Here is a 26,025-nt window from a genome sequence, read left to right as displayed (position 1 = left end):
TTGTTCAATTTGCACTAACGTCTTGTTAAGAAATGTACTGTAATTGGTTCATTTTACATGCATGCTTGGCCTTACTATTTTTCCTGCACCTTTTAAATCATAGCTGAAGAAGTGAACAGCAGTTTGCCTGCAGGGTATTTCTCACATGCCTGGGTAAACAAGTTGTATTTAAACTGTCTTGTCTTCCTTGCGAAACTGTTCACATACTGACTTCAGCTTTCTTTTGTGAAGTGTTTTCTTTGTAGTAAGGCATTTCAGAATAGCTGCATATACTTGCAAAAGCCATTAGGTTAAGATTGTTTTGAAACATTCACTTTTTCATTATAATCCTAATTTAGAGAATGGAGCTTCATGTTTACTTCCTTACAACACCTTAGAATCTTATGAAGTAATTTAACTTGATATCTCCACCAAATTAACCCTTGATCCAGAATGGTACAACTGAAAGCAATTGTCTAAAAAATATTAAGGCCACACATTCCTTGTTTTCTGACTAAAACACATATTTCATGTAGCTAGATGAAGTCAAGTCAGTCAAATTTTGACATGCCCGAGTAACTGAAGCTCTTTAGATAACTCCATGTGTGGGGAAAAGCCTATAAGGACTATGGGCTGATTTTTTTAACTAATGCTAAAATCAATATATTTCAACATAAAATTGATATAAATATATCATCTCTTCTCAGCCCATAGTGTGAAAAACGGTTACATGTGACTCACTGCTGGCAAAATGTTAATTATGCTTGTAATAATTGCTTATATAAAATAGAATTTAACTAGAATGTTACTTTTGTTTATGCGTCGGTGTTCAATGAAACTGATTTAGCTACTGCTGTTCGGTGCATGAAATAAAATATTTATATATTAAAAAAACTTAAAAATGCAGATTTAAAAAAAACGATTTCATTTATTAGGGAACAAAGCTATCAAAGACAACCTGCCCCAATGTGACAAAGTAATTTTTCCCTAAACCTAATAATTGGTTGTGCAACCCTTGTCTTGTCAGGTCATGTCACAGCCAATCAGATTTAAGTTGACAGCTTGACTAGGCTACTTCAAATCCTGCATTCATTTTTTTGAGCAATTTAGGGGTAAACGTGAAGATGTTATTATAGCCGGCCAATCTCCTTCAGGATTTTGGAGACGAGCAAAATTCATGACTTGTTCAATTACAACATGCCAACTAGCTTTTGAAGCAGCAAAACAGCCCCAGACCATAACACTACCACCACCATAATTTCATGCCACATATGACACAACGACGCTTCCAAAAAGTTCTACTTTTCAATTGAATATTTTTCTCAAATGTTGGCGATCATAAAAATGTTTGAGAGTCTGGTCCTTGTGGGTTTTTTTGTTTTTGTTAGCGGTGGTTTTGACCTTGTAACTTACGCATCGATGCCATTTTTGTCCGTTCTTGTTGTTGAATCATGAGCTCTGACTTGACTTGAAATGAGGCAGGTGAGGCCTGCACTGTTGAAGGTGTTTGCATTGTGTGATGTACTGGATGAGTTCTTGGTGTGTTCTTGAAAAAGATTTGGTAGGATGGTCACTCCATGGGAAGGTTCACCACTGCTCAATGTTTTCTCCATTTGGGTATAATGGTTCCCACTCTCTTATTAAGCCCTAAAGCCTTATAAATGACTTTGTAACTCTTTCCACATAAATGTCAGAAGTTTTTAATTGTCTTTAATTTCTTTTGATCAAGCTGTGTTTTCTGTGATCTTATAGCATTCCTTATGCAAAGAGGATCAAATGTAGATTAGATTTGAGCTTTTTTATTGTCCTCTGCTATAACAGTGCTAGGGCTGACAACATTAGTTACTTTAATGTTTCAGGTGTATTGCTTAGGTTGAATAAGTTGTGGTAACCACAGAAGTTCCCATTTCCTATGTTGATATTATTCTGTAATGAACTGTTAGAAGGCAGTAGAAGCTAAATAGTTAGTGGCTATAATGGATATGTTTAGGTTCAGGTTGTTGCCTGTATGGACAATGTGCTTAGAAAAAGAAAATCCATAAAAACAGCAATACATTGCCATTTCACTTTTATTTTTTCAAAATTTCTATAAAAGATTTCATTATATGACCAGATGTCTTCTCTCCAGGATTCTCATCACTCAAGATTCTCATCTTCTTACCATAAAGCGCCTATCTGAAAACTGCCTAAATTAATTGGATATCAGATTTTTGACACAATACAACTTCTGCCTCAGAAATTATATTTTCCCTCTTCTCCTTTTGATGAAAAAGGTCATAATCAGATTTTTTTTTCAGTAATGAACATCTGGACACATAATGTGACAGAGGGCCATTTGCTGGAAAGATTCAATTAGGTATTATCAGTGGTTGGTATGCCAGTGTGGGAAGTGGCTAGGCTGCAATAAGGGAGAATTATGGAAGATCAAGTATGACCGTGTCCAGATTGTTGCTGCCGTGGTATTTTCAGTAATAAGACAAGTACAAGGGGGAATTCGTGTTACTGATTCTGCTCGGTGTCATTTCTTAGGGGAGCAGTTTGACATTTCCTAAAAATTCTACTCTACTTTCTTGCTGAGTGTGGCATAAGAAAATCAATGAAACTTTCATATGTGTCCACCTCTGTCCAGCATATCGCCTTGCAGATCCTACATAAAATCTGTAACACTGCTCACTAATTAAAGTGACTGAAATATTTATTTTAGGGTACAGTGCTTCTAATCTAACATTTTGCTAAATTTTAATAGCCTCATAAACATAGGGGATATTTGACAATGAGTAACTACAGAATGGTGGCAACATCTGTAAAAAGTTACCCCACTGGCTCACTGATATTTGATGTCTTTGAAATTATGCCTGAGGTGCACACAGCCAAGCTCCCACAGGGTCAGCAGATTGGTCCATGCTGCTGAAAGATCAGATGGCCATATGGTGAACCTGATGCTATAAAGCTCTTTCTTAGTCTCTCGTCTTGAACAGAGAGAAAACTGTCTGGGTTTCTCCGAACAGTCCATCATTATCTCGTCATGGAGGGACATCAAAGGAAACCCATAGACTACATTATACCTGAATATTCTCACTATGCAAACATACAGCTGATTAAATCAGAAGAGGTTAGCTTGACCTCTATTTCAAATGCAAAATATCTGGATGGATAGTCAGCAGAGACCTGTACCATTTGAGATTTGATGATGGATTTATGAGGTAGACCAAATAGTAGAGCACTATTACAAGAAGTAACAACTGAGTGGATATGAGTAGCTCTACTATGTGCTGAGCTAACTTTATGAAAATAGTTTAAGGAAAGTGTCTTAAGTGACTCATATGAAACCACCGGCAGTGACTAAGAAATAAGTGTGGATTTCAGTGTTATAGTATCTTTAAAACAAGTTAGTTTGTCACACATGTACAGCTGAATGGTATCAGACCATATTTAAAAACTACAATATTTAATTTAGATAAAACCTTTGTCTATTTTGTTTCTTTGTGATTGTCTTTGCAGAGGTAGGATGAAATGGTACCATGTATGTCACCTGAGGAAAACTCCTCTGACCGCATATATAGCCTACATTGGGTTTGCTCTCCAATCCACAGACTGCAGGTGAATATCTTCTGTGTCCTATGCTGTGATGGTGCGAACAAACTTAACAGTTGCTATTGTGTTGTGAACCTTTTCTAATGGTAGTTAAAATTGAAACAGGTCTAATAAGTAACGTTTGGAAGCTGGTAAAAGTTAGCGGATGCGCTGCATCGTGACTTGTTTTAGGTTTATGTTACTAGCAAGTTCGTCTTCATTGCTGCACAGAGGATCTGGCCTGGAGATGAGCTGATGAGAATGAAATGAAAATATTGCTGTAGAGCCTCAACAGGTACAATTTAGACCACCCAGTCTGTATGGAAACCCAGAAGATAAAAAGTCCCAATATGAATAAAATACATTTTTTTTTTTTTTATAAAACTGAACATGCCTCCATCAAAACATTTTACTGTCTTCATATTAAATGATTTTTTTTCATCTTTATTAATTTCTCAAATTTTGCAGATGTTTTACCTAGAGACGCAGCTGCAGTTTAAGTTACTTCATTATGTACGTTAGCACAGGAAGCAAAAAAGTCATTTACACAATAAACCATTATGTATGCTTTTTTTTTTTTTTTTAACTATACATTTGATTCACATTTTTATTAGATTTCCTGACTTAACTATTTGAGTAATAAATGCAGACCTCTATACTATATTGGGGGGGAAAAAATGATATATAGATGTTGGGACTATATTTAAAGGCCAGTTTGATCTTTTCTGGAAATTTCAAAATAAATCACAGTAACCTACTTCCAGCACAGCCAGGAACAGAAGGAGAGCAGACTTCCCGTGACGACACTACTTGAATAAAAACCCTGCGTTCCAACAAACGGATCTCTTTCCATGCAAATTCCAGACAGGAACTGGACAGGAGAGGCACCAAAAAAGCATGTCTCTTTGCTGGCAACCAGACATAACTCTTCAAACTAGATCCAAGAGTGTCATACAATCACGTGATCATATGCAACAATGTTAAGTAATGATTTACTGTTCGAGTGTCCGGCATACATTCACATAAAGGGTGTAATAGGACGAGCCTGACTTGACTTTTCTTCTGAGGCCTCCAGAAGCTGCACTAATCGAGGCGGATTTCCCCCACGGGGTGGAAAACCTACCCTGCCGCATCGCGGCCACTCAAGGAGCTGAACATGACTTTGTCGTACGGTTCGGCCGGGCCACCTAAAAGCCCTACCCCACAGCTATGGAGGTTAGCTGCAAGCTAATCCTTTGTTTACCCACATGTGGATGTTTCCTTAATGCCCAGGACAACTTCTCTTCAGTACGGTTCACGTAAGAGGTAGCGTTTGGGCAGAGAAGATTAGTTTAGAGGTAAATAATCTGAATAATGTTCGTTTAATGAAGTTTGTTTTTGTTTGTGTTGAGAAACTTAGCTACAGTAAGTGTCAGCAGACTAGAACTCAGCTTTGGATGAGTTCTGTTGTTTTTAAAGTTAAGACAAACTTTATTTAAATGGTGGTTTTTAAACATAGATCGGCCACACTTATGCATTTCAACCCTTTTATTTGTGGTATTTTAAAGGTATGTGTTTGATTCTGATGACAAGCTATAAGCTTCTTTTGTTAGTTCCAACCGCAATCGGCTAAGAACACGTGCTCGTCCACTTTGAGTCAGCTAAAGATCATTTACCCAGAAACGTTGTTAGTTTCCAATCTAGAAAATATTATTTCCCTAAATATTATTTTAATAAACGTGATAACATCACTAAATTCCACTAAGGATCATTTACCCAGAGTGGCTATTGGTCCTCATTCAAAATAATATTTTCTCAAATATTTTAAACATTTCCTTTTAATATTTCCTTAAATGTATTTTAATAAATAAAGGCAGCCAATTAAACACCGTTGAGAATTAGTCATCCAGAAGGTTGGTTTTATTCAGTAAATAATTCTTTAAAATGTTTTATTAAAATGTTTAATCTGATCTTGCATTGTAAATGGTTGTTTAAAGGTATACGAATTATTGCCTAAGTTAGTTCCAATACTAACTTAACTTCATTACCAGATTGTTCAAGATAATCCTTGGTTCTCAAACATAAACTTTGCATGGTAATGTTGCATCACTTTTTGGTCATGGTTTTCAACCATCTTTGATTCCCTTGTTTATGTTGTACATAGCCCATTGGTCTTCCTTATTCTTTGATTTTGTTTGGTAGTTTAGTTGGGTTGTGTTAGCATAGCAAACAGTTTGTTGATTGAAATATGTTAGACTTTGAGTTGACCTATTTTTGTTAATAAATTCTTGTATTTTAAGAAATTGTGTGAATTCCTTCTGTATGTGCACAGTTTTGCTGTTCGGTAATGCCAGAGCTTGGCTTATCCCTTTCAATTTTGTCCTAATACCACTGCCTTATTGGGCTGGTATTCACAGGACAACCCTTAACAGACCAAAATATTATTTAATAAAATATTTAAGTATTATTAAATAATATATTCATATTCATAATCACAACATAGATTTCCAATATCATTTAAATGATGGCATAGAACAATGTATTTAGAAATTTATTAATTTGGGGAATTTGCATCATTGCTAGTCTTCTACATCAGGAATGTCATGTAGACCCTATGCTAAGTAAGGAAATTAAAAAACCAAAGTATGGAGCAGATAGGAGGGGAAGAGGGAAGGAAGATGGAAGGAGAAAGAAATAGGCAAAATTCAGTTTCAATCATGTCTTTAAATGGTAAATATTAATTTTTGACTAGTTACAGAATGGCAACAGTCAGGGCCCATTTAAAATTATCTTTCAAACCCAGGCCAGGCTGTTAGTTTGCCTTATCATTAGTGAAGTTTAGTCTTGATCTATTGAGTAGGCCACTTTGACTCAGGAGAATCAATTTTTGCATAACCTTTACTTTACAGTGTATAATTATTACAGAGTCTGTTCTAGAGGATCAGCAAATATTATTTTGGACATAACTGGCTCAGTACTACTGTGTTTTTGGGTCTCCTTCCTGTCCTCTCAAGCCCTAACCAGTCATGCCAGATGATTCAGAGCCTGCTTCTGCTGGAGGATTTTTCCTGTTAAGAGTTGTACCTCCTGAGTGTCGTCACATGCTTGCTTGGGCAACTGTGGCTCAGTGGGAAGAGCAGTCGCCTTGCAATCTGAAAGTTGTGGGTTCAATTTCTCCTGTAACATGTTGATGTACTCATGGGCAAGACACTTACCCCCAAGCTGCCTATCGGTGTAGGAATGTGTTAGTGTGATGGGGTAAAGCTGTTTATAGTGTACAGCGCTTTGAGTTGTCGATATGACTAGAAAGATTAGATTGAATTGTACTGTATGTAACTGGATGCCAATTAGTTTAGTTCCTATTTATTCCTGGTCATTTATACATTTGAAGCACATGCACTCAAGTGCATTGGGTGATTTAACCAAAAGGGAGTGCCTACTTTTAAGAACAAACTTATGCTGCCTAACCCTGAATACAATTGAAACATGAAACTTAGAATTAGAATATATTCAAGTCGATTAGATTGATTTGAACAGAATTTCAACCAAGCTCCTTGATATACCATTTTAATATTGGCGCTACATCTGGATAAAAACAAACTAAATCATTTATTAAATATTTCAGAAACTGTTTCTTGAAAAATGTTAACAGAATAGAGCCACAAAGTCACTTACAGTAAAAAAATAAACAAAAAGGGAGAGAAACAGAACAAAAAGTAGGGATCAAAGGAGATGGACAGAACATTTATAAGGTCAGACACAGTGTGAGTGTAGGATCTGGGTTGGTGGGAGGTTGTGGAAAGGTTTGGAGAGGAGACATCAAGCCTAGCATGACAGAACCACCATCAGTGGTATGCCCTTTATTAGACTCCCGTCTGGGTATGAATAGGGAATCAGTTGATTCTTTCCGATTTAATATTTTTTAATTTCCAGCAGAGAAAAATAAATTCTTCCACTGTGTATCATGTTATAACACCCAGAAAAAAACAAGATAATTTGTTGTAAAAATACACAAATCTGAAGTATGAGGATAAAGATACCTAATTTAGTCACTTTTTCACATATCAAGAGTTTGGCATGGATTGTATTCAGCCACTTTTACTCTATGTGCCCTAAGTAAAATCCTATTTAACCAATTGTCTTAAGAAGTCACATTATCTGTAAATAAAGTCCAGATGTGGGTAATCCAGTCTCGATACAAAAACGGCTATTCTCTGAATGAACACATAAGACAGTATCCCTAGCTCAGCAATGGCCACTGTTCAATCCAGCCTAAGAAAATTGAAAGAGCTATTAAGACATGGCCGCCCACCTATAAAGACAGGCTGGGAAATGAAGATCATCTATACCACAGGTGTCAAACTCCTGTCCTTGAGGGCTAGTGTCATGCAACCTTTAGATATTCCTCTGCTTCAACACACCTGAATCTAATAATTAGGTCATTAGCAGGATTCTGGAGAACTTGACTGCACACTGAGGTAATTCGGCCATAGATTCAGGTGTGTTGGACCAGGGACACAACTAAAAGTTTGAGGACACCGGCCCTCCAGCACCGGAGTTTGACATCTCTGATCTATAAAAAACAGCCAAACCCATGGAAATTCTGGAGGAGCTGCAGAGCTCAGGTAGTAGAATCAGAAACACCACAACTACTATTTGTGCCCTCCATCGATTTGTCCTTTTTATATAAAAGTGGTTAACTAAAATACAAATGCATGGCATGCTTTTCAGATATTGATTTGTAAAAACATACATAAACTACATTGAAGTTTGTGCTTGTTATATGAGAGAATGTGGATAAACTTCAAGGGTTATAAATATGAATACTTTTGCAAGGAAATATACCAGCTGCCTGTTGCAAACAATTGCACAAGAATCAGTTGAGGTCTGAGCTTGATAAAATATATTTTGCATCTTGCATAATGAGTTAATACAAGCAGAGTAGTCCCAGTCTCAGCAATGGGACATTTTTATGCACTAGAACTAGTAAATATCAGTTATGATCAGCAGTTACTCTGTTTTTTCTAATTTAAATTTTCATTTACCAGTAACACAATTAGAGGACCACTACATTAGATTCCTGGATAGTAATTGAAAATGAGAGATGGGTAAATGCTGGGAAATCTACATGTATCCAGATGGCCTTTTTGTATCTGTGGGCTATTTCAGTGGCTGTAGCTATAAACAAATTTGTGCCATCTGTTTAGTGTTGAATTCAAGTCCATCTGTCTGATCAAACATCTCCTGACGCTTGTCCCTGGTCTGGTAAGGGAGGGAAAAAAGCGTTAGCAGTTAATTTCCCACCTAGAGTGCTGGGGAAAATATTTCTCCTCTTACAGATTTCTGCTGTTTTTTCTTTGTTTTTTGATTTATATACAAATTGCATTTTTCAAATGATTTTATTTAGAGAAACAAAATTGAATCCAACTTAACCCTCCCTATTTGTGAAAAGGTAAATGCCCCTTATACCAGATTCTACACAGTGTGAGTATAGGATCTGGGTTGGTGGTAGGTTTTGGACAGGTTTGGAGAGGAGACATCAAACGGAAAGCAATGCACAATTCTGTATGCATTTGCATTAAGCCACTTGTTTTCTGTTTGCCCTAAGGGGGGAAACATGGCACCAGCAATTTATTCCTACAAACAGTGCTGTGAAAATGTCCCCCATTTAGACTACACACAAGGTGTAGTCTAAATGATCTCAAAAATGAGCACATTATCAAAAATTTCAAAAAATGAGGGAAACAGTCAATCAAATTTGCCAGGAAACTGTTCATCAGGCTCTTTTGTGGCTCTCTGGGACTGCAGTAAACCACAGGGACAGCCTAAATGAAGGGGAACTAGTTGGGAACACCAGCAAGTTCAAATCTAAGCTGGCTTAAAAGAAAGATACAGGGAGTGGCCTATTCTGGACATAAATCCTATTGCGATACCACCCCTAAACAGGCAGCTTATGCTGGAAAACCATCCAATTTACTTAAATTTTACAATTTTGTAAAGAATGGGACAGAAATTCTCCAGAGCACTTAAGACATGGGGCTTGAAGAGACTCACTGCTTGATGGTAGTTGCGCAAAGATGACATAACCTGTTTATGGAACCTTTTAAATAAGAATGCATTTGAATACAATTGTTTTCCAAGCATAAAAGACTCATAACTGCTCCAATTATGAGTTATCCTCACAATACAAAGGTCTAGGATAGCTCAGGCACAGCCCTTGCTTGTTTTTCCAGTATGTGCTCCATGTGCTGCTTTTAGATGCATGCGCGTTCTCTGGTGTTTTCTGCATCATTTGTGCCTGCCAATGTGAGGCGGCCATTAGTAGAGGTTTGATAGCGATGTGATTTCTGCCAAAGTTTCTAGGCATTTAGTATGGAATGGCGGTAATGCTGAGATTTGTGGTTCTTGCATTATAAGCCTAGTGCAAAATGCTCAAGGATAAAGAAAACATACTTCCTGAATTGAAGTTGATTGTGCTTCAAAAAATAAAAATATCTGCCTCTCAACCAGCTCCATGTCACACCGTTACAGTAGGTGACCCAAAGAAGCTGTGTAGATTGTTTATTTTATTTTGCCATCATTTTCAGATGCAATGCTTTTAGCAATTTTATAATATAGGACTACTCTTTGTTGAAAGTGCATGTCTTGTAGAAAAATTTGTTTTTACCAAGACAGAGACTGATGATTGTCACTCAGAATCAGCTTTATTATAATCTTGCAAGAGAGAAGGATTTTTTACAGCATTGGAGATGCGCTCAGTTGTGCTGCCGAATCGTTCTGACTAGACAAAGCAAAGGTTCTCCTTATAAGCTACAACAGAGTTTAAGGTAACTCTCATGAGACCCAGAGAGACGAGGTGAAACCTGTTGTCCTAAACATGTTGACAATGGAAATGGAACCTTACACAGTGTCGCATACATGTTATCTCATACAAGTGAATAGGAGAAGGTTGAAAAACCATTTCTGTAAGACTAAGCAGAACCATCTGTCCTAACCCTGGAGGCAGAAGAGAATAACACAGAAGGGTTTGAGTACTTTTCAGACCAGAGTATCTCATAGAAAAATTAAGGCACTAAAATTTTCCATAACACGTTTGGGATGGGTGTCCATTATTGAAAACATGTTTCCAATTACACATTTTTAAGATAAAAACAGCTTTTTTTTTAAGTGAGACAAAAACCTAAAAACATGAAATCTGTAAGGAATAAATTCTCCTTTGCAGCGCTGTGCATTTATTTCAGTGTTCTTCAAAGCTGTTGTAACATTTCCTCATGGATTACTTCTTTCACCTGCAGAACTTCCCTTGTTTATTATTTATGGACTGCAGGAAAGGAGTCATTCCCCATTTCAACACACCCACATGACATACAGGTCCTTCTCAAAAAATTAGCATAGTGTGATAAAGTTCATTATTTTCCATAATATCATGATAAAAATTTAACATTCATATATTTTAGATTCATTGCACACTAACTGAAATATTTCAGGTCTTTTATTGTCTTAATACGGATGATTGTGGCATACAGCTCATGAAAACCCAAAATTCCTATCTCACAAAATTAGCATATCTTATCCGACCAATAAAAGAAAAGTGTTTTTAATACAAAAAACGTCAACCTTCAAATAATCATGTACAGTTATGCACTCAATACTTGGTCGGGAATCCTTTGGCAGAAATGACTGCTTCAATGCAGCGTGGCATGGAGGCAATCAGCCTGTGGCACTGCTGAGGTCTTATGGAGGCCCAGGATGCTTCGATAGCGGGCTTTAGCTCATCCAGAGTGTTGGGTCTTGAGTCTCTCAACGTTCTCTTCACAATATCCCACAGATTCTCTATGGGGTTCAGGTCAGGAGAGTTGGCAGGCCAATTGAGCACAGGGATACCATGGTCAGTAAACCATTTACCAGTGGTTTTGGCACTGTGAGCTGGTGCCAGGTCGTGCTGAAAAATGAAATCTTCATCTCCATAAAGCTTTTCAGCAGATGGAAGCATGAAGTGCTCCAAAATCTCCTGATAGCTAGCTGCATTGACCCTGCCCTTGATAAAACACAGTGGACCAACACCAGCAGCTGACACGGCACCCCAGACCATCACTGACTGTGGGTACTTGACACTGGACGTCTGGCATTTTGGCATTTCCTTCTCCCCAGTCTTCCTCCAGATTCTGGCACCTTGATTTCCGAATGACATGCAGAATTTGCTTTCATCTGAAAAAAGTACTTTGGACCACTGAGCAACAGTCCAGTGCTGCTTCTCTGTAGCCCAGGTCAGGCGTTTCTGCCGCTGTTTCTGGTTCAAAAGTGGCTTGACCTGGGGAATGCAGCACCTGTAGCCCATTTCCTGCACACGCCTGTGCACGGTGGCTCTGGATATTTCTACTCCAGACTCAGTCCGCTGCTTCCGCAGGTCCCCCAAGGTCTGGAATTGGCCCTTCTCCACAATCTTCCTCAGGGTCCGGTCACCTCTTCTCGTTGTGCAGCGTTTTCTGCCACACTTTTTCCTTCCCACAGACTTCCCACTGAGGTGCCTTGATACAGCACTCTGGGAACAGCCTATTCGTTCAGAAATGTCTTTCTGTGTCTTACCCTCTTGCTTGAGGGTGTCAATAGTGGCCTTCTGGACAGCAGTCAGGTCGGCAGTCTTACCCATGATTGGGGTTTTGAGTGATGAACCAGGCTGGGAGTTTTAAAGGCCTCAGGAATCTTTTGCAGGTGTTTAGAGTTAACTCGTTGATTCAGATGATTAGGTTCATAGCTCGTTTAGAGACCCTTTTAATGATATGCTAATTTTGTGAGATAGGAATTTTGGGTTTTCATGAGCTGTATGCCAAAATCATCCGTATTAAGACAATAAAAGACCTGAAATATTTCAGTTAGTGTGCAATGAATCTAAAATATATGAATGTTAAATTTTCATCATTACATTATGGAAAATAATGAACTTTATCACAATATGCTAATATTTTGAGAAGGACCTGTATTGGGTTTAATATATGGTATTTTACCGTTTCAAGTCCAGGGTGAAAAGCTGCAAAATATTTCTTTAGACTTTCTCTATTTTTTAAGATTCAGTAAAATACACACAGAATCAACAGGTACAGTTTTTAGTTTTGCTCTTTTATTCTCCATTTGAGAAATAAACACTATTGCCCTATTTGCTGAAGTGTTCTCAGAAACATCTGAAAGGAAAAGGTGATTCCACCATTTAGTTCTGAACAGGGTGTTCTGCACAACCTTGGATAGTAATTTTTCATTTTTGTTTTCCTTGCCTCTCGAAGCCTTGATTTTGATGTCGGTAGAAGTCTTTTGATTGGGCAAGAAATTGTAGTTCAAAGAAAGATTATTGGCTCCATTACAAACAATTATTGAAATCATGCTTATTGGAGCCTGACATACAGTAGGAAATAAACGTCATGGTGCTGCTACATTTTGTTTACCAGTCATGGGGTAATTTCTCATGACTCAAATGCATTTGCAGACATTAATAATTTCTATTCCCCATGGCACACGCATGTTAAGTCAAAACACACACACACGGACACCCCTCCCTAATGCTGTAGCTAATTCAAACTAATGCAGGTGCAGTTAGTTCCCCCAAGCAGTAAATTTGTAATGAAATAAATGTTAAAGTGTTAAAAAATAATTATACTAAAATGTATTTTCACAATCCCCATTTTAAAGGTTAAAAAGGGAACAAATTATATCGCAAATGAAGTTAGTTCTAGCAATTTGTGGTTCAGAGCCATTAAAAAAAAGATTAAGGGGGGTTAATATCAATATTTAATTTTGTTTAAAGTGTTTCACTCCTGCTATTTGCTTTATTTCTGCTCTGGATTGCAAAAAGTAGCTTGCACTAAATACATGCAGCAAATCTGCCTATTAAGTCCAACAGATTGGAGCAGTTTGCATTTATTTTTGTGGAAAGGCGCCATTGTTTTCTTTTCCGTGATCAATACAGCAGGTACAGAAATGGTAAAGGACATAGAGAAAAAGATTTACCCCACCTGGCTAATTTTTACATACATATGGTGAGGCTTTTCCCATAATACATGAACAATGCCATTTTCTCAGTCTTGCTATTTCAGAAGCAGATCTGCCTCTGAGTCTGTAAGCTCAGATGCAAATGCAGACTTAGGTTTGCAGGCAATTTGTATCTAGAAACAGCATTGTGCATCTGCCTATCAATGTATTCATCAAGATATTGCTTAAATTGACTTTATATCTTTTGACCTCCAGATTTGTCACAAACAAGGAAACAAGCCAATTAAACTAAACAGTAGCTGGGTTTTTTTTGTTTTTTTTACTCTAATTTGAGGATTTATATGCAGAAAACTCAACAGGGATCTCTACATCTTGGAAAAATATTGGAAACTTTAACTTTATAGATTAAACATTGCCTAATTTTAAAATGCATCATGGTGGTCCAGGTGGTCCAGGGGCGATGTTGCAAGTAACAAATTGAAGGTTTTCACTTTAAATTAGAAAGAATCTCATACATGATGGGGTAAATACCAACAGTTCCTCAATAATGAATAAAAAGACAGGCATGCCCTGAACATTGGAAGAAAATATCACCCATTTTGCTTCAGCATGCACGTGTCCTGTTATCTCAAGATAATTGGTGCCCATGTTTTCAGTCACAACCCCATCCCCCAAAACAATATTTTATCCACTATGTTTACAAATAGAGCAGATACATTTTAATGTGGAATATTATGATTGTGAGGCTCGTTGTCCTTTGGATAACACATTTGTTACAAAACAAACTTGCTAATCCCCAATCTCTTTCAAAAGTGGCATATTGTGCTCGTCTTTTATAAAATGAAGAGGCCACACCTCTGTTTAAATTTCAACCTTGAAAACATTCTTCCTGCAGAAGGTCCTTAACAAACTCAAATGGCTCGAACAGCTTTATTTCTAATCTCAAATCTGATACTTTCTTCCATGCAAACCATGTTCTTTTCCCATCAATGCTACTTTTCCCCTTACAAGGTTTTAATAGTGAAAACTTAAAAAATTGAGGCTGCCAGCATTAATATTCAATTCCTCACACACCAGCACAGCTTCACCAGTGCAAACAGAATTTTGCCTAAAATAATATTGGACCCTAAACAGAATTTGTTGGGTATCTTCTACTATTGATAAGCTCAACTGATATTTCTAGACTCCTTGGATTTTGTTGCTTCACCATTTTCTACTTTTGGTCTTTTCAGACACAAGTTTTTCAAGTGTACAAAAAGCAGTTGTCTACAATGGGACTATGTATCATTTAATAAGGCCTCTCACTGATGGCCCAGTGTGAGTCCAACAAATATCTGCAACCACAAGTTCCCTTAATTCTTTATATTTTATCACGGCTCAGACTTTTTCTTTCACAAGAGATGGTTAAATTTTCCCAAACTGAAATCAGAATCTCCAATAAATTGGTTTACAGCTATGAAATGACAAGGTCATGGGATGTTTATTAGGTATGAAGAGGTTTGTTGTGTATTTTTGTAAATTTTGTTTTTCATGGGTGAAATTATTCACATGTGCACAGTTATTTGTTGACAGGTTTTTGGATTTCACAGTAACTCTGAGCTCTTAAGTTTAAACTTATCTATCCCTCTGATGATGGACAGAAATTATTCAAAAGCTACATGTGTAAAGACTTTGTACTACTCTTAGAATAAACATGGATGTTTAAACTTGACTTTTAAAATTCTGATGCTCTTCGGTTCCCTGCTGCTGTGGGGCTGCTTGGATTTGCCTATGCTTCAGGCTGACCCCAACTGTAAACATTTGTATTTTGTTCCACAATAGATAGTTGTTCTACCAAAGCAGCATCATTCACTTCGTCCTTCCTCTTTGTTTTAATTTCTGCTTTGGACATCCATAAAATAAATGTAGGATGAAACAAAGTGGGTAGAAACAATAGTGAGAGTTAAACTATGCAAGTGTACTTTTTCTCCTCCTGTACAATACATTATTAAACCCACCATTCCAGGATGTCATTATGAAGTTCTGCATGCATATGGTAAACATCCAACAGTTTAAAACACACAGATACAGTCTCATATATATACGGCAGACTGACTAACAAGACACTTTGACATGTGCGAGCAGGTTTTGCTGATTAATGTGGGTTTCTTTCTAGCTTTGGAGAAATCATAAGACTATTATCTGATACAGTAGCAAACATAATGTGATCTTCAGCTAGGCAGGGCTAACTATCTATTGAAAATTGAACTTTCTAACCAAAATGATCAGGAAATCATTTCTTATGCAATAAGGCAAAACATTATTGTGAGATCACAACAAAAAGTAATTTTCACAGTAGCACATTATAACGTTTGACACCCCTGATCCCAGTATACACAAATTTTTATTGATGCTACAGGATGAAGAATACACACAGATGAGATAGCACTTTATATAGTGAAAAGACTGCTCTTGATTGTTTGAGTGAAATCTGCACATCATTTCTTATAAAGTTTGAAAGGTCCTGACCAGAAAGAGCTTTGGTTTGCTCTTGCCACCTCAGTTAAAATAACTTTCTCTGTTCTTGCTGAGTGTACATTGGCCTCAAAGCATCAAGATAGCTGGCATCTCTTTGTTGCATCTGGTTTAACAAACCTTCCAAAAGTCTAAGTCCAGCTCTTTAGTCCATGCAGCTATAATTCTAATTATGTAGCTTATTTTTTATATATCATTCTAGTTGGAAGTTATTAAGATAATAAAGTTTGTCATTACTTACTGGAACATTCCTAGTGTTTTGGTTCCAGGGCTTCTCCTCAACTGTACATACAGTCACACCTGGAAAAAACAAAACATGCCTCAGTTAGGTTTGTATGAAGTTTGTATGAAGTTTTTCTGATGTATTTGTTCATTTTGGATTCTTGCTTTACTCTAAGGCTGATCACAAGATAACGGATGATTCTATTTATTTGCTGCTTCCACATGTAATTATCCTCTACACATCCTAACTGGAAAATACTTGTTTGTTGTCTGAGCTTGTAAAATGTGCGTTTCAGCAAGTGTCTGATCAATAGCAGACTTTTGTGATGAGCAATGGTCTCCCTACCTTTCTGTTAGTGAAGAAATGCTGAGTCAAAAGCCATATAATGCTACTTAGGATTGCTTCCCCAATATGCAATTGATTGAGCCACCTAGAAGTGTGTGTGTGTGGAGGGGGTGGTGCAAGTTTGCATGCCTCATTCAGGTAAAAATTTTGATGTTCCTCAATTGCAACTTTTTTATTTTTAAGAGTAGTGTAGCTTAGTGAGTAAAAAGTAAGTAAAAATAATTTATTATTTAACAAAACTTTTTATGCTGTCCATAATCAAATTATCTTGTGCACTGTGTTCTTAGATTAGTGTAATTTGTAATATTTTAATGTTTATGCTGTGGATATAACCAATTTGTGGGTATAACTGATTTCTACATAGTCAAGTAACATGGATTTCTTTAATATATTTAGCAACTGAGATCTTGAGATTAGGAATAGTTGTCATACAGCAAAGTAACAAACGCTATTGAACTGTGGATATTACTTGGATAGTTGAGAATCCTCTCAATAAATTGTATTAATTAAAGTACAATCTGTAATCAATTTACTAAATAATATTTCACTTAAAAATAGAATTGCTTGGTAAAGAGTACTGAAAAAAAAAGTTGTCATCCCAAACAAGATTTAGTCGCTTTCTAGTGGTAGTAGTAGTAGTAGGCATTAAACGTTGATTTTTGGTCCATTCCAGAAGTAGTGTAATTGAGCCAGGTTTTTAGGCCATGTTGTAGAATCGATGCCTGGTCAAATGTTAACTTTGCTGTCATTGTGCCACTTTGTGGTGATTTGGCTGTATGGTTAGGGTCACTGTCCACTTGGAAGATCAGTTTGTGCCCAGGCTTTAACTTCCTGGTTATTATGTTGCTTTAATATTTCAACAAAATGTTCTTTCCTCATGATGCCATCGATTTTGTAAAGTGCACTAGCCCCTCATGCAGCTAAACGCCCCCACAACATGATGCTGCCACCGGTCATACCTCAGTTGGGATGCTGTTATGCTTGTAGCCCTTTTTGTCTGCCAACTGTAATGATTGTCATTATGGCCAAATACTTTCATTTTTATCAGACCACAGGATATCCAGGATACTCACAAAATGTATGTATTTGTTTATAAGTACAATGCAAAGTGTAATCTTTTTTTTTTTATGATGCTTTTGGAATTTTGGCTTCTTCCTCTTGCAGTTGATGGTGGTACAAGACAAATTTCACTGTGGATATTTAAACATAACTTCAGCCTTAATCTTGATGTCTTTGGATTTGTTCTGGTGTTGATGTGCACATTTCTCAAGAGAGAAATGTTAACCTCTTTGACTCAAAACATGTCTACCTGAATTTGAATCCTCTACCCATAGATGAATCATACTAGTAGAGGTCCACAATTCTATATCTTGTCTGATTTATTTTGATATTTTTTCCCCAGATTCCACATAAAGAAGCAGTATGTTTGAGGTGTTGCCAAAACTTACAAAAACATGATGATCTGTTTTCATGTTTTTGCTTGCCCATTTTTCCATCTTAAAAGGTATAGTAATCATAGTAAATGATTTTATCAGAAAGTCAGATAAGAATTCAGAAATGAAACTTGTCATTGTTTTGACACTTTGCAAACAGAAAACTAGGCAATTCTAACTAATCTAAAACAAGAAATTTTGTGCAATTGAGTTGCATCTCAGTAAATTAGGATTTCATCTCGAAGTTCAGTCATTTTTATTCAGTAGGGAAACTCTTTGTAAACAGATGAGAAAGTGTTTGCCCCATCTGATTTTTTGATTTTTGTATGTTTGTCGCATGCAAATGTTTCAGCTTATCAAACAAATCTCAGTAATGGACAAAGATAGCACAAGAAAACTCAAAATACAGTGTTTAAACAAAGTTATTTATTATAAAGGAGAAAAAATTATAAAATGTCTTAAAATGGATTTGGAAAAATCTGTCAGTCTATCTATGCATATAAATTCAACAATACTATGTAAGGAAATCTATATCTCAGATATTCCATTTATCAGCTCATCTGTTTTTTTAAACATTAATATCAGTACATCTCTGACAGCAGTCTCTAAAATGAATAGGTGTTGTTTTCTCCCATGCAGACGAACACCCAGAACAACTGGAACAACCCAGAAATCCTGCAAAATAAAAGGGCTCTTAACTTTTCAACATGGAATAGTAAAGGAATAAATATTTTTTGATGGAAAAGATTCCATACCCTTTAATGTTTTAGAAGAATCAAATGCATTGATAAAAATAAATTATTTGAATATCAACAACTAAAATCTATTATACACTCTAAATTTCAGAATAAACAAATGCAGATAGAATGTCCTCTAGTGATAATTAGCTTCATTAAGCTTCAACTCCCAACATTACTCTTAAAAACTTACATAAAGCTTTAAGAAGTAGATTTAATAATGTCACTTCCTATCAGTAAACAGGACATGATTTAACTACAGTATTGTTCTAAACTATTGGAGTAAAATGAATGCTTTAGAATGGCCCAAAATGCCAACCTTCAGCTAATGCAATACAGAATCCTTCTTAGAATGCACTACACAGAACAAAGGATGTTTCCAATGGGTTTCTCACTAACACATATCCAAACTGCATGGGCGATTTCCCTGATGACTATCTACATGCTCTGTGCCACTGTCCGCCTGTCTATGGCTTTTGGCTAAAAGTATGTGAAGACCTATCGACGTCTGCTCGTCAATATGCCTTATGGGTGACACCACAAAAATGGTTTTGGAAACGACTATAAGCTACACCCTTCTTGCATTTGAATGTAAGGTAAGTTTATTTATATAGCGCTTTTCAGTAACGAGACACTCAAAGCGATGTACATACAATTACAATACAATCACAAAGAACACAGAAAAACAAATCAAATGCTAAGAAATCTAAAAATCAATGAATCCTTCTGAGAAATCTAAAAATCTCTGGTCAATATTACAATGATACAGATAACATTAATAATCCTTTGGGTTTTACTGGTAAGAGCTGGTTCTAAACCAATCTTTCTAAAGAGGTAATTATATCATTAAGTCCTCTATGTAGGGGAAAGCATCTTGTGCTAAGAAGTCTCATCATTCCACTGAATTCTAACTAGTGAAAATAGTGTAACCACTGGACAAAAAAACAACAAAAAGAAAACTATTAGAACTGGAATGTTGGGATTATTGATTAATTAATATTTATCAAGAATTATAATTAAAAATCATAATTTGAGAAAATTAATTTCTTAACCAAATATCCCCATTTACGAATCAAAACCAGAGATGTCCTTTGGTGTTGTAATTTTGGCTCAAAGCCCTTGATAATTACAATTATTAAATTCTCAGTAATAGTTGATAATTAATTGAAAGATGTCACTGTTCAATCAACCGTTTCGGCTGAAACGTGAGGAACTTTAACCTTATTTTGACTGACAAATCACTCTTGCACAAAATAAACACAAACACCTTCTCTTTATCTACGTGACATTTATTAAATCAACGGCCCTGATACAACTTGCTCTCCGATTTAATAATCTTCACCTAATCAAACATGCAAAATTCGATACGATAGTGTAAAATACCTAACTAAGCAAAATGAAACTACAGCATTGCGTGTGTATGAAATCAAACCAGCAGTTATGGCAAAATTACAAAAGAAATATGGTTGAACGAAGCTCGGGGAGGCCATTCCCCAAAGTGTAGCTCAGCGGGACACAGGCAGTCATAAAACTTCCTCCAAGCAAAGTTATAAACCCAAGAAGACAAAGAACAATAAAAACTTTGGCGGTAAACAGTAAAACATGAAGTTGAAGACAAAGAAAATGGTTGATTTTCACCATAAGGTTATTATAGCAGTTCAGTTCCGCAGCGCACCTGCGCTCAGGTGTCCAGACAGTAAAAGCACAACTTGCGAGACTCGGCGGCCTCCGAAATCAACAGCAATCAAAGTTTCAATAAAATGTTGCATGCACATACAATTTAGAGCACATTAGACTATAAGTGGCGATTCTAAATCGCACTAAACTCCTACTCTACCCTGCCCAAGCTATTTCTAATAAAGAAATAAAATAAAAAAACGAAATTACTTGGTGGTGTCTCCTCTGAGCAGAGGGAGAGAGAGAAAGAAAGGGGTTGAGGAGTTCCACGCGTCTGTGGATACTCAGCAAATCACTCCGTTTTTCGTCCTTTGTGGCCTCCTTGACAGAAAGGTGAAAAATATGACGGTCCGTCAATAGTCGACTGGAACAAAAAAAACGAGGAAAAATTGCGTCTCCTTGAAAACTGTGTTTTTTTTGGTTACGTGTTAAACCCACGTCTTCGATCGGTAAAGTTGAAAACTCACAAGCCTTCTTATTCCTATAAGCTTAATCCACTTAGTTTTCTCATTGGCCAACTGGGAGAATTAATGAAAGTTCACATGGGATTTCTTCTCCAGAATGACGCGCTTCAGTTGCGTGGTAACTGTCTTGGTTTCCAGCTGAAAAGCACCTCCTTAAAGGACTAATTTTGTTAAATAGCCCATTGTGACGTCAGAACTGGAATGGCCCCGTCATATCAGCCGTGGCGCCCGCTGGGATTTGAAGTAGCAGACTATCCTGGGGTACAAAATGGCCGATGATGCCAGAAGGCCTGGTGGCGTCCAGCAACGTGCAAATGGTCCAACATTCAGGTAACAAAATGGTCCAACAGGAAGGATAAAAGAGTTAAAATATAATTTGTTCAAAACTTTCTCAGATTTTGTTTCTTAGGAGAAAATGTCTGCTTGTAAGGAAAGCAACATAAGAAATTCAATTTGGTTTGAGTAATAATAAATTCATAATTTTATGGTATAAGGGGAATGGAATTTGCAGACTGTTCATCAGGGTGCTGTCCCTAAGCAAACTTAGCATTTGGGTGCTGTTTTAGGGTGGTGGTGGGTCTGGCATGAAGGTGGGGGTGCTGCAGCTTTGGTGATGCCGCAGGAAATGGTAGCGCTAGGGCTACTGTAGCCTTCCAGAGCTGAATCCACCTGCCCTCTGCTGCTCTTGGGTGCTGTGTTATAGGGCCAAACTGTGCACCTCCAGGACACAGACTCGCTCACATACACCCACTCAACACAAATGCAGGTAATTGTAAACATACACTTACCCACATGCACACACCCATGGACTGAGCATTCGTGGGCTGAGGGTCTTGCTCAGGGGACCCAGAGTAGCAGTCTGTGGGATTCAAATCAGGCTACTTGCAGCCTTCACTGCGAGTTGAATTCACTGTTTTTAATCCCATTCTGGACTCTGATGTTGCGGTATGCACAGATCTGTTTCCCTACAACGCAGCACTACTCCTGAGGGAGGAAAAGCTGATCAGTGTTGAACATAAACTATGTAAATAGCCTGGTTTGCTGACCCTATATGCATTTGGTTTGGCAGCATATGTTGGTGAGATCCATTCATTTCTTGTAACCTGCCTAATCCTGCTAAGTGTTTTTGGTGGTGTGAATGAAGGATGAGGAGGAACAGTCTGGACAGATCATTTACACTGTCTTCCTGAAATACAATGAAGTAATTTATAGCTTAGAAGGATTAATAAATGATCACACTCTTGAATCCAAAATCACGTTTTTACAAAATGAAATTTCCCATCAATGCCCTTAAAACATCAAAGCCAAGGGAAAACATGAGAGAACCAATGTATGCTGAATATGGTTACTGAAGTTTGTACAGCATATAAATGTAAAGATATGAGATCCAGTTTTCAGTTAAAGTTATAAGCACTACTGTTTGCCCTTTCTAACATTGCCTCAGGATACACAGAGGACTATATTGACATATTTTTGCCCAACCTAAAAAGAAAAATCAATCTAGCTTCCTGAAATTTTTTATTTTTCCCCCAGTCAGCTACTATCTTTAAACTTAATTTTCTTTTTTCTGTCCCGATGAACCTTTGCCTGTGTCTTTCATTACCACACTCTCATGTTGGCTTTCTTTCACTTTATTCCATTGATCAATCCTTTCTTATTCCTTCTATTCATTTTTCCCCCAGATTCTTTCTTTTTGTTTCTGGCATTATTTCCCAGAGGAAACTAACATTACAGATCCCACAACTGTGTACGCCAGGGAGATTTCACCGAAAATGCATTTCTCATTTTTAAATTACAAGCCAGGTATTAGTGGGCTCACTGACAATAGCAGATGCATTTTTGTAGTTCATCACTAAGCTGTCACAGCTACAGACAGATATGCAAAATATCAAACCAATATTTTCTATTCTCCATCATTCCCTTGCAATTATGCATTTTACTTTTGACTATAGTTGTACCCTTTAATGTTTTGGGGATAATTGCTGCACCTTGAACACTGCTGTGAAAAAGTATTCTCTCTCTTTCAGATTTCTTCTGTTTTTGCTTTTTCATCACACTTAAATATTACAGAACATCAAATGAATTTAATATTGGGCAAAGATGACCCAGGTTGATACAAAAGGCAGTTTTAAGATTACAATTTAATTTAAAGGAAAAAAAAGCCACTATGTGAAGAAGAAATGCCCCCAAAACCTAATAATGGGCTGTGCCCACTTTGCCCACAAAAACTGTCTTCAGTGTTTGCAATAACTGGCAGTAAGTCTTTTACATCACTGGTGAGAAATGTTGGCCAACTCTTGTTTGCAGAATTAATTGATTTTCCAAGCATAAAGGCATTGAAGGTCAAGCCATAGCATCTCCGTTTGATTCAAGTCCATACCTTGATTGGGCCAAACCAAAATCTTTGTCTTATTTGAGCCATTCAGTGATGGGCTAGCTTGTGTGCTTTGGATCATTATCCTGCTGCATAACCCCAGTGTGCTGAACTTTAACATCACAATAGGAAATCTTTTGGAATGCAGGCAGTGCTTCTGAACATTTTTGATTCTGTGGTGGCATCAGCCATCTTTTATAGTGTAGTACAGCTGAAAGGAGGCTGGTTAGACAGGCTCATCAGAAATACCAGCTCTGGCCTAGGATGCATCCTTGATCCAATGCAGGTTGTGGTAGTCAGAGGAACTATATCAAAAATAACATCTACCCAGTGCATGAAACTGTTGCAGAACTTCAGAGCTCGTTCAGTGAAAGATTGGTGAATACAAGGTGCACAGAGGAGTAATCCCAAATCCTTTCCCCCAGGAACATGTTAGACTCCTAACAAACTCAATCAGTGGTTTACATTCCGGTTATTTGCACAGTTTTAATTTTTTTTCATTTCTTTAAAATAGTCTGTTTTTCTTTACACAACCATACATGCATCTTGTGAATTTTTAAATTACCCTAATCAGTTGCACATTTCTTTTAATCGTAGTGTGCAATTTTAAATAAGTGTACAGTCTCATTCTCATTCTTATTTTTTTTTATATTTTCACCAATGTGTAAATCAATGTGCTCTGTAACCCTTTCCAGACTGATTTCAAAAACTTTTTCACATTTTGTTTCTCAACTTTTGATTCTTATAAATTTCTTTAGGTCAAACTATAATGTGCTCATATTATTACTTCACATTGTCAGACAGATACTATTTAAATGATTTCTGATCCAAAGGATCTGGCAGCAGGCAGGCCTGTGTGTGACTGTGAAACTGGATTTAAAAAGATGAGCAATCACAGTTAATTCACTGTTTAATACGGTGGGTGGGCAGTCATATTTTCACATACGGCCAGGCTCATCTGGGTTGTGTTTATCCCTTCAGTGACTAAGTCATTTGAAAACTGCATGACACCATTACTCAAGTTGTCTTTGCATGCTACACAAAAAGTGTTTTATCTAAAACGTGTAATGTGGCCAAATGGTGAAAACAAAAGAAATCTACAAGGGGAATAATAATTTTTCTCTGCACTGTAGAACTCTGGTAAATTTTCTATCGTCCATTTTGGCTACAACTGCCAGACTTGTCACATAGCTGAGTTTGTCAACCTTTAGCGTAAATCTGTTAATACTCACACAGCCACACACATGCATTATATGTGGACACATACATTAGGAGCCCAACTTATATCCCCTTGTCCCTTATCTCCTGTAAGACGGAGCGCTACAGGAGATCCTTCCTGCCCACAGCCATCAGCATCTACAACGGCTCTTTGAGGAAACCTTCATAATATGAGCTATAACAACATTTAATTTCCTTTTGGGATTAATAAAGTATTTTTGAATTGAATTTGAATTGAATTGTTTTTATGTCAGGAATGTTCTGTTTAGCAGGGTTGTAACTGAACAGTGTCATTTTGTTTCTAGATGCACTTTTCTGATCTGGGTCGATGCACAAAGTGACACCCATGCACACCGTTAGAAGACTGACAGGTGAGTTGAACATTCTGCACTGACACTGGGTTAGGAATATACCAGGGCACCCTTTACTCTCAATTTCAATGACTAATTTCAATGACTTTAAAAAAAAAAAAGAGACTAAACTGAGTTCAGTATAGGTTTCTCTGGACTTTAGGCTCCTTTTTAGCCTTGGCCACAGAGCTCAAAGAAACAAACTCCTCTCAGTCAAATTCACTGTTTACTGTTAATATTGTGGTACAAAAGTGTTTGCCCACTTACAGATTGTCTGTTTTTTGCTTTTTGTCACTTAAATGATTCAGTTCATTAAACATGGTGGTGCTTGTGTAATAATCTGAGGCTGCTTGTTTGCTTCAGAAGCTGGATAACTTGCTGTTATTGATGGAACCATAAATTATATTCTGTACTTGAAACTCTTGAAGGAGAATGTCTGGCGATCTGATTGTGACGTTTAGCTCAAGAGGACTTGAGTTATGCAGCAGAACAGTGATGCAAAGCCCATAATAAAATCCATTTCTAAATGGCTTAAAACAACAAAAATAGAGATTTTGGAGAAGCCTAGTCATCTTGAATCTGATTGAGATACATTGCTTAAACAGTATGGCTGAAAATAAAACCACTCTGCAAGGAAGAGTGGGCGAAAATTCCCCCACAACGATTGGAGAGTCATTGCCAGTTATTGCAAATGTTTGATGACATCTTTGCCTAGAGGCACTAAGACTGTAAGCAAAAAAGAACAAATCTGGTAAATGCTTTTTCACTGCAATGTATATCCTTATTGTTATCTCACCACATTTGTTGCCACATTTTTAAAAGGGGGTTTCACTTGGGTTCAAGCTTTCAACAGTTAAACTCATTTTGTTAAACATTAAATCCTACTACAAATATTACCAGCCACTTTATTATGTGTGCTAGTAACCTGTTTTGGACCAAAAAGGGTCTTAATTCTCCATGGAATCCAGATTTGTGGCCTATAATAACATGCTGGCACAACCCAGTGGCAGAAGATTCGTCAGCTGCACCTCCATGAGAGAAAATACAATAGGGAGAGAAGTCTAGAGATACAAATCTTTATCTCATTATCTTTCTTCATACATATCCAGATTCGACAAAAAATAATTAAATTAAATCCCATGCTTTTCCAGATTGTGTAGCAACTCTGAAACACTATT

At 37.0% G+C, this 26,025-nt stretch overlaps 1 long non-coding RNA gene across 1 annotated transcript in view; it reads left to right on the top strand.

Moving 5' to 3' along the window:
- Nucleotides 1-24,869, top strand: part of LOC124883153 — a 33,878-nt gene extending 9,009 nt beyond the window's left edge. The window contains exon 3 of the long non-coding RNA XR_007042091.1: nucleotides 24,803-24,869. This is a non-coding gene — a long non-coding RNA (uncharacterized LOC124883153). The remainder of the gene's footprint in view (nucleotides 1-24,802) is intronic.
- Nucleotides 24,870-26,025: the final 1,156 nt, after the last annotated feature.

Source organism: Girardinichthys multiradiatus, chromosome 17, assembly GCF_021462225.1.
Source record: "Girardinichthys multiradiatus isolate DD_20200921_A chromosome 17, DD_fGirMul_XY1, whole genome shotgun sequence".
Classification (NCBI taxonomy): Eukaryota; Metazoa; Chordata; class Actinopteri; order Cyprinodontiformes; family Goodeidae; genus Girardinichthys; species Girardinichthys multiradiatus.
This window is presented reverse-complemented; position numbering and strand designations above follow the sequence as displayed.